This window comes from Pan paniscus, chromosome 22 (genome assembly GCF_029289425.2).
Source record: "Pan paniscus chromosome 22, NHGRI_mPanPan1-v2.0_pri, whole genome shotgun sequence".
Classification (NCBI taxonomy): domain Eukaryota; kingdom Metazoa; phylum Chordata; class Mammalia; order Primates; family Hominidae; genus Pan; species Pan paniscus.
This window is the reverse complement of record NC_073271.2, coordinates 8935151-8947534: the sequence shown is the minus strand read 5'-3', so window position 1 is coordinate 8947534 and position 12384 is coordinate 8935151.

Below are 12384 nucleotides of genomic sequence, written 5' to 3'. Positions count from 1 at the left end.
TTGGTGTAGATTGTGATATTTTACATATTGTGTGTAATACATATTTACTGTACTTTTTGATATTTTATTTACAGTATATAATATACATTTCGAGTAATTTTTGATATTTTATGTACAGTATATTAAATATAATTACTGTAGTTTTTCATAATTTATTAACAGAATATATAACACATATTTGGGGTACTTTTTGATATTTTATGTAGAGTATGTAATATATATTTACTGTACTTTTTGATATTTTATTTACAGTATATAAAATGTATTTAGTGTACTTTTAGTTAATATTATATGTACAATATATGAAATATATTTCCTGTACTTTTTGATATTTTATGTACAGTATATAAGATATATTTGGTGTCCTTTTTATATTATATGTAAATTATATAATATATATTTGGTGTAGTTTTTGATATTTTACATCGGGTGTGTAGTATATATTTCCTGTCCTTTTTGATATTTTATTTACTGTATATAATATACATGTGGTGTAATTTTTGATATTTAATATGCAGTATATTAAATATAATTACTGTAGTGTTTGATAGTTTATTTACAGTATATATAACACATATTTGGTTTATTTTTTATATTTCATGAACTCTATGTAATATATATTTACTGTTCTTTTTGATATTTTATTTACAGTATATAAAATGTATTTTTTCTACTGTTAGTTAATATTATATGTACAATATATGAAATATATTTACTGTACTTTTTGATATTTTATGTACAGTATATAAGATATATTTGGTGTACTATTTATATTTTATGTAAATTATATAATATATATTTTGTGTAGATTGTGATATTTTACATATGGTGTGTAATATATATTTACTGTACTTTTTGATATATTATTTACAGTATATAATATATATTTCGTGTAATTTTTGATATATTATGTACAGTATATTAAATATAATTACTGTAGTTTTTCATAGTTTATTAACAGTATATATAACACATATTTGGTGTATTTTTGATATTTTATGTACACTATGTTATACATATTTACTGTAATTTTTGATATTTTATTTACAGTATATAAAATGTATTTTGTGTACTTTTAGTTAATATTATATATACAGTATATGAAATATATTTATTGTAATATTTAATATTTTATGTATAGTATATAAGATATATTTGGTGTCCTTTTGATATTTTACGTAAATTATATAATATATATTTGGTGTAATTATTGTTATTTTACATAGGGTGTGTAATATATATTTATTGTAATTTTTGATATTTTATTTACAGTATATAATATGCATTTGGTGTAATTTTTGATATTTTATGTACAGTATATTAAATATAATTACAACAGTTTTTGATAGTTTATGTACAGTATATGTAACACATATTTGGTGTACTTTTCGATATTTTATGTACAGTATGTAATATATATTTACTGTACTTTTTGATATTTTATTTACAGTATATAAAATGTATTTGGTGTACTTTTAGTTAATATTATATGTACAATGTATGAAATATATTTACTGTAAATTTGATATTTATGTACAGTATATAACATATATTTGGTGTCCTTTTGATATTTTATGTAAAGTATATAATATATATTTGGTGTAGTTTTTGATATTTTACATAGGGGGTGTAGTATATATTTACTGTACTTTTTGATATTTTATTTACACTATATATTGTACATTTGGTGTAATTTTCGATGTTTTATGTATAGTATATTAAATATAAGTACTGTAGTTTTTGATAGTTTATTTACAGTATATATAACACATATTTGGTGTACTTTTTGATATTTTATGTACAGTATGTAATATATATTTACTGTACTATTTGATATTTTATTTACAGTATATAAAATGTATTTGGTGTAATTTAATTAATATTATATGCACAATATATGAAATATATTTACTGTAATTTTTGATATTTTATGTACAGTATATAATATATATTTGGTGTCCTTTTGTTATTTTATGTAAATTATATAATATATATTTGGTGTAGTTTTTGATATTTTACATAGGGTGTGTAATATATATTTACTGTCTTTTTTCATATTTTATTTAGAGTACATAATATACGTTTCATGTAATTTTTGATATTTTAGGTACAGTATATTAAATATAATTACTGTAGTTTTTGATAGTTTTTTTACATTATATATAACACACATTTGGTGTACTTTTTGATATTTTCTGTACAGTATGTAATATATATTTACTGTATCTTTTGATATTTTATTTACAGTATATAAAATGTATTTGGTGTACTTTTAGTTAATATTATATGTACAATATATGAAATATATTTACTGTACCTTTGATATTTTATGTACAGTATATAAGATATATTTGGTGTCCTTTTGATACTTTATGTAAATTATACAATATATGTTTGGTGTAGTTTTGATATTTTACATAAGGTGTGTAGTATATATTTACTGTCCTTTATGATATTTTATTTACTGTATATATTATACATTTGGTGTAATTTTTGATATTTTATGTACAGTATATTACATATAAGTACTGCAGTATTTGATAGTTTATATACTGTATATATAACACATATTTGGTGTACTTTTTGATATTTTATGTACAGTATGTAATATATATTTACCGTACTTTTTGATATTTTATTTACAGTATATAAAATGTATTTGGTGTACTTTTGGTTAATATTATATGCACAATATATGAAATATATTTACTGTATTTTTGATATTTTATGTACTGTATACAATATATATTTGGTGTCCTTTTGATATTTTATGTAAATTATATAACATGTATTTGGTTTAGTTTTTGATATTTTACATAGGGAGTGTAATATATATTTACTGTCCTATTTCATATTTTATTTAGAGTATATATTAAACATTTGGTGTAATTTTTGATATTTTATATACAGTATATGAAATATAATTACTGTAGTTTTTGGCAGTTTATTTACAGTATATATAACACATATTTGGTGTACTTTTTGATATATTATGTACAGTATGTAATATATATTTACTGTATTTTTGAAATATTATTTACAGTATATAAAATGTATTTGTTGTACTTTTAGTTAATATTATATGTACAATATATGAAATATATTTACTGTACTTTTTGATATTTTATGTAGAGTATATAAGATATATTTGGTGTCCTTTAGTTATTTTATTTAAATTATATGATATATATTTGGTGTAGTTTTTGATATTTTCCATAGAGTGTAATATGTATTTACTGTACTTTTTGATATTTTATTTACAGTACATAATATATATTTAGTTTAATTTTTGATGTTTTATGTACAGTAGATTAAATATAATTACTGTAGTTTTTGATAGTTTATTTACAGTATATATAAAACATATTAGGTGTACTGTTTGATATTTTATGTACAGTATGTAATATGTATTTAGTGTACTTTTTGGTATTTTATTTACCGTATATAAAATGTATTTCGTGTACTTTTAGTTAATATTATATGTGCAATATATGAAACATATTTACTGTACTTTTCGATATTTCATGTACAGTATATAAGATATATTTGGTGTCCTTTTGATATTTTATGTAAATTATATAATATATATTTGGAATAGTTTTTCGTATTTTACATAGGTTGTGTAATATATATTTACCGTCATTTTTGATATTTTCTTTACACTATATAATATACATTTGGTGTAATTTTTGATATTTTTTCTACAGTATGTTAAATATAATTACTCTATTTTTGATAGTTTATTTACAGTATATATAACACATATTTGGTGTACATTTTGTTATTTTATGTACAGTATGTAATATATATTTACTGTACTTTTTGATATTTTATTTACAGTATATAAAATGTATTTGGTGTACTTTTAGTTAATATTATATGTACAATATATGAAATATATTTACTCTACTATTTGATATTTTATGTACAGTATAAGATATATTTGGTGTCCTTTTGATATTTTATGTAAATTATATAATATATATTTGGTGTAGTTTGTGATATTTTACATAGCTTGTGTAATATATATTTACTGTAGTTTTTGATTTTTTTTTACAGTATACAATATACATTTTGTGTAATTTTTCATATTTTATGTAGAGTATATTAAATATAATTACTGTAGTTTTTGATAGTTTATTTACTCTATATATAACACATATTTGTTGTAGTTTTTGATATTTTATGTAAAGTATGTAACATATATTTACAGGATTTTGATATTTTATTTACAGTATATAAAATGTATTTTGTGTACTTTTAGTTAATATTATATGTAAAATATATGAAACATATTTACTGTACTTTTTGATATTTTATGTACAGTATATAAGATATATTTGGTGGTCTTTTGATATTTTATGTAAATTATATAATATATATTTGGTTTAGTTTTTGATATTTTACATAGGGAGTGTAATATATATTTACTGTCCTATTTCATATTTTATTTAGAGTATATATTATACATTTGGTGTAATTTTTGATATTTTATGTACAGTATATTAAATATAATTACTGTAGTTTTTGGTAGTTTATTTACAGTATATATAACACATATTTGGTGTACTTTTTGATATATTATGTACAGTATGTGATATATATTTACTGTACTTTTTGAAATATTATTTACAGTACATAAAATGTATTTGTTGTACTTTTAGTTAATATTATATGTACAATATATGAAATATATTTACTGTACTTTTTGATATTTTATCTACAGTATATAAGATATATTTGGTGTCCTTTAGATATTTTATTTAAATTATATAATATATATTTGGTGTAGTTTTTGATATTTTACATAGGGTGTGTAATATATATTTACTCTACTTTTTGATATTTTATGTACAGTATGTAATATATATTTACTGTACTTTTTGAAATATTATTTACATTATATGAAATGTATTTTTTGTACTTTTAGTTAATATTATATGTACAATATATGAAACCTATTTACTGTACTTTTTGGTATTTTATGTACAGTATATAAGAGATATTCGGTGGCCTTTTGATATTTTATGTAAATTATATAATATATATTTGGTGTAGTATTTTATATTTTACATAGGTTGTGTAATATATATTTACTGTACTTTTTGATATTTTATTTATAGTATATAATATACATTTGGTGTAATTTTTGATATTTTATGTACAGTATATTAAATATAATTACTGTAGTTTCTGATAATTACAGTATATATAACACATATTTGGTGTACTTTTTAATATTTTATGTAGAGTATGTAATATGTATTTACTGAAATTTTTGATATTTTATTTACAGTATATAAAATGTATTTGGTGTACTTTTAGTTAATGTTATATGTACAATATATGAAGTTTATATAATGTAGTTTTTGATATTTTACGTACAGTATATAGGATATATTTCGTGTCCTTCCGATATTTTTTGTAAATTATATAATATATATTTGGTGTAATTTTTGATATTTTACATAGGGTGTGTAATATATATTTACTGTATTTTGGATATATTATTTACACTATATAATGTACATTTGGAGTAATTTTTGATATTTTATGTACAGTATATTAAATATAATTACTGTAGTTTTTCACACCTTATTTACTGTATATATAACACATATTCGGTGTACTTTTTTATATTTTATGTACTGTATGTAATATATATTTACTGTACTTTTTGATATTTTATTTACAGTGTATAAAATGTATTTGGTGTACTTTTAGTTAATATTACATGTACAATATATGAAATATATTTACTGTACTTTTTGATATTTTATTTACAGTATATAATATACATTTGGTGTGATTTTTGATATTTTATGTACAGTATATTATATATAATTACTGAAGTTTTTGATAGTTTACAGTATATATAACACATATTTGGTGTACTTTTTGAAATTTTATGTACAGTATGTAATATATATTTACTGTAATTTTTGATATTTTATTTACAGTATATAAAGTATATTTGGTGTACTTTTAGTTAATAATAGATGTACAATATATGAAATATATATACTGTACTTTTTGATATTTTATATAGAGTATATAAGATATATTTGGTGTCCTTTTGATATTTTATGAAAATTATATAATATATATTTGCTGTAGTTTTTGATATTTTACTTAGGGTGTGCATTATATATTTACTGTCCTTTTTGATATTTTATTTACAGTAAATAATTTACATTTGGTGTAATTTTTGATAATTTATATACCGTACATTGAATATAATTACTGTAGTTTTTGATAATTACAGTATATATGATACATATTTGTTGTACTGTTTGATATTTTATGTACAGTATGTAATATATATTTACTGTAATTTTTGATATTTTATTTACAGTATATAAAATGTATTTGGTGTACTTTTAGTTAATATTATATGTACAATATATGAAATATATTTACTGTAGTTTTTTTATTTTACGTACACTATATAAGATATATTTGGTGTCCTTCTGATATTTTTTGTAAATTATATAATATATATTTGGTGTAAATTTGGATATTTTACATAGGGTGTGTAATATATATTTACTGTATTTTGGATATTTTATTTACAGTATATAATATACATTTGGTGTAATTTTTATATTTTATGTACAGTATATTGAATATAATTACTGTAGTTTTTGATAGTTTATTTACAGTATATATAACACATATTTGGTGTACTTTTTGATATTTTATGTACAGTATGTAATATATATTTACTGTAAATTTTGATATTTTATTTACAGTATATAAAATGTATTTCGTGTACTTTTATTTAATATTATATGTACAATATATGAAATATATTTACTGTACTTTTTGATACTTCATGTACAGTATTTAAGATATATTTGGTGTCCTTTTCATATTTTATGTAAATTATATAATATATATTTGGTGTAGTTTATGATATTTTACATAGGGTGCGTAATATAGATTTACTGTCCTTTTTCATATTTTATTTAGAGTATATGATATACATTTGGTGTAATTTTTGATATTTTACAAACAGTATATTAAATGTAATTACTGTAGATTTTGATAGTTTATTTACAGTATCTATAACACATATTTGGTGTACTTTTTGATATTTTATATACATTATGTAATATATATTTACTGTATTTTTGATATTTTATTTACACTATATAAAATGTATTTGGTGTAATTTTAGTTAATTTGTACAATATATGAAATATATTTACTGTACTTTTTGATATTTTATGTACAGTACATAAGATATATTTGGTGTCTTTTTGATATTTTATGTAAATTATATAATATATATTTGATATATTTTTTGATATTTTACATAGAGTGTGTCATATACATTTACAGTCCTTTTTGATATTTTATTTACAGTATATAATATACATTTGGTGTAATTTTTATATTTTATGTACAGTATATTAATATAATTACTGTAGTTTTTGATAGTTTATTTACACTATATATAACACATTCTTGGTGTACTTTTTGATATCTTAATACAGTGTGTAATATACATTTACTGTACTTTTTGATATCTCATTTACAGTATATAAAATGTATTTGATGTACTTTTAGTTAATATTATATGTACAATATATGAAATATATTTACTGTAGTTTTTGATATTTTACGTACAGTATATAAGATGTATTTGGTGTCCTTCCGATATTTTTTGTAAATTATATAATATATCTTTGGTGTAAATTTGGATATTTTACAAAGGGTGTGTTATATATTTACTGTATTTTGGATATATTATTTACACTATATAATGTACATTTGGAGTAATTTTTGATATTTTATGTACAGTATATTGAATATAATTACTGTAGTTTTTGATAGTTTATTTACAGTATATATAACACACATTTGGTGTACTTTTTGATATTTTATGTACAGTATGTAATATATATTTACTGTACTTTTTGATATTTTATTTAGAGTATATAAAATGTATTTGGTGTACTTTTAGTTAATATTATATGTACAATATAGGAAATATATTTCCTGTACATTTTGATATTTTATGTACAGTATATAAGATATATTTGGTGTCCTTTTGATATTTTATATAAATTATATAATATATATTTGGTGTAGTTTGTTATATTTTACATAGGGTATGTAGTATATATTTACTGTCCTTTTTGATATTTTATTTACAGTATATAGTATACATTTGGTGTAATTTTTGATATTTTATATACAGTATATTAAATATAATTACTGTAGTTTTTGATAGTTTATTTACAGTATATATAACACATATTTGGTATACTTTTTTGTATTTTATGAACTCTATGTAATATATATTTACTGTACTATTTGATATTTTATTTACAGTATATAAAATGTATTTGGTGTACTGTTAGTTAATATTATATGTACAATATATGAAATATATTTACTGTACTTTTTGATATTTTATGTACAGTATATAAGATATATTTGGTGTACTTTTGATATTTTCTGTAAATTATATAATATATATTTGGTGCAGATTGTGATATTTTACATATGGTGTGTAATATATATTTACTGTACTTTTTGATATTTTATTTACAGTATATAATATACATTTGGTGTAATTTTTGATATTTTATGTACAGTATATTAAACATAATTACTGTAGTTTTTCATAGTTTATTTACAATATATATTACACAAATTTGGATTACTTTTTGATATTTTATGTACAGTATGTAATATATAATTACTGTACTTTTTGATATTTTATTTACAGTATATAAAATGTATTTGGTGTACTTTTAGTTAATATTATATGTACAATATATGAAATATATTTACTGTACTTTTTGATATTTTATGTACAGTATATAATATATATTTGGTGTACTTTTGGTATTTTATATGAATTATATAACATATATTTGGTGTAGTTTTTGATATTTTACATAGAGTGTGTAATAAATATTTACTGTACTATTTGATATTTTATTTATAGCATATAACATGCATTTAGTGTCATTTTTGATATTTTATGTACAGTATATTAAATATTATTTCTGTAGTTTTTATAGTTTATTTACAGTATATATAACACATATTTGGTGTACTTTTTTATATTTTATGTACAGTATGTAATATATATTTACTGTACTATTGGATATTTTATTTACAGTATATAAAATGTATTTGGTGTACTTTTAGTTAATATTATATGTACAATATATGAAATATATATACTGTACTTTTTGATACTTTATGTACAGTATAAAATATCTATTTGGTGTACTTTCGATATTTTACGTAAATTATATAATATATATTTGGCATAGTTTTTCATATTTTACATAGAGTGTGTAACGTATATTTACTGTAATTTTAGATTTTTTTTAACAGTATATAGTATACATTTCGTGTAATTTTTGATATTTTATGTACAGTATATTAAATATAATTACTCTATTTTATGATTGTATATTTACAGTATATATAACACATATTAGGTGTACTTTTTGATATTTTATGTACCGTATGTAATATATATTTACTGTGCATTTGGATATTTTATTTACAGTATATAAAATTTATTTGGTTTACTTTCAGTTAATATTATATGTACAATATATGAAATATATTTACTGTACTTTTTGATATTTTATGTACAGTATATAAGATATATTTGGTGTCCTTTTGATATTTTAGGTAAATTATGTAATATATATTTGGTGTAGATTGTGATATTTTACATTTGGTGTGTAATATATTTTAACTGTACTTTTTGGTATTTTAGTTACAGTAAATAACATACATTTGGCGTAATTTTTGATATTTTATGTACAGTATATTAAGTATAATTACTGTAGTTTTTGATAGTTTATTTACAGTATATATAACACATATTTGGTATACTTTTTTGTATTTTATGAACTGTATGTAATATATATTTACTGTGCTATTTGCTATTTTATTTACAGTATATAAAATGTATTTGGTGTACTGTTAGTTAATATTATATGTACAATATATGAAATATATTTACTGTAATTTTTGATATTTTATGTACAGTATATAAGATATATTTGGTGTACTTTTGATATTTTATGTAAATTATATAATATATATTTGGTGCAGATTGTGATATTTTACATATGGTGTGTAATATATATTTACTGTAATTTTTGATATTTTATTTACAGTATATAATATACATTTGGTGTAATTTTTGATATTTTATGTACAGTATATAATATACATTTGGTGTAATTTTTGATATTTTATGTACAGTATATTAAATATAATTATTGTAGTTTTTCATAGTTTATTTACAGTATATATAACACATATTTGGGGTATTTTTGATATTTTATGTACAGTATGTAATATATCTTTACTGTACTTTTTGATATTTTATTTAAAGTATATAAAATGTATTTGGAGTACTTCTAGTTAATATTATATGTACAATGTATGAAATATATTTACTGTACTTTTTGATATTTATATACAGTATATAACATATATTTGGTTTCGTTTTGATATTTTATGTAAATTATATAATAAATATTTGGTGTAGTTTTTGATATTTTACATAGGGTGTGTAGTATATATTTACTGTGTTTTTGATATGTTATTTACAGTATATATTATACATTTGGTGTAATTTTTGATATTTTATGTACAGTATATTAAATATAAGTAATGTAGTTTTTGATAGTTTATTTACACTATATATAACACATATTTGGTTTACTTTTTGATATTTTGTGTTCAGTATGTAATATATATTTACTGTACTATTTGATATTTTATTTACAGTATATAAAATGTATTTGGTGTACTTTAAGTTAATATTATATGCACAATACATGAAATATATTTTGTGTACTTTTTGATATTTTATGTACAGTATATAAGATATATTTGGTGTACTTTTGATAGTTTATGTAAATTACATAATATATATTTTGTGTAGATTTTGATATTTTACATATGGTGTGTAATATATATTTACTGTAGTGTTTGATATTTTATTCACAGTATATAATATACATTTGGTGTAATTTTTGATATTTTATGTACAGTATATTAAATATAATTAGTGTAGTTTTTCATAGTTTATTTACAGTATATATAACACATATTTGGGGTACATTTTGATATTTTATGTACAGTGTGTAATATATATTTACTGTACTTTTTGATATTTTATTTACAGTATATAAAATGTATTTGGTGTACTTTTAGTTATTATTATATGTACAATATATGAAATATATTTCCTGTACATGTTGATATTTTATGTACAGTATATAAGATATATTTGCTGTCCTTTTTATATTTTATGTAAATTGTATAATATACATTTGGTGTAGTTTTTTTATATTTAACATAGTGTGTGTAGTATATATTTACTATCCTTTTTGATATTTATTTACAGTATATAATATACATTTGGTGTAATTTTTGATATTTTATGTACAGTATATTAAATATAATTACTGTAGTTTTTGATAGTTTATTTACAGTATATATAACACATATTTGGGTTACTTTTTTATATTTTATGAACTGTATGTAATATATATTTACTGTTCTTTTTGAAATTTTATTTACAGTATATAAAATGTATTTGGTGTACTGTTAGTTAATATTATATGTTCAATATATGAAATATATTTACTGTACATTTTGATACTTTATGTAGAGTATATAAGATATATTTGGTGTCCTTTTGATATTTTATGTAAATTATAAAATATATATTTGGTGTAGTTTGTGATATTTTACATAGGGTGTGTAATATATATTTACTGTATTTTTTGATATTTTATTTACAGTATATAATATATATTTGGTGTAATTTTTGATATTTTATGTACAGTATATTAAATATAATTACTGTAATTTTTCATAGTTTATTTACAGTATATATAACACATATTTGGGGTACTTTTTGATATTTTATATACAGTATGTAATATATATTTACTGTACTTTTTGATACTTTATTTACAGTATATAAAATGTATTTGGTGTACTTTTAGTTAATATTATATTTACAATATAGGAAATATATTTCCTGTACATTTTGATATTTTATGTACACTATATAAGATATATTTGGTGTCCTTTTGATATTTTATATAAATTATATAATATATATTTGGTGTAGTTTGTTATATTTTACATAGGGTATGTAGTATATATTTACTGTCCTTTTTGATATTTTATTTACAGTATATAGTATACATTTGGTGTAATTTTTGATATTTTATATACAGTATATTAAATATAATTACTGTAGTTTTTGATAGTTTATTTACAGTATATATAACACATATTTGGTATACTTTTTTGTATTTTATGAACTGTATGTAATATATATTTACTGTACTATTTGATATTTTATTTACAGTATAT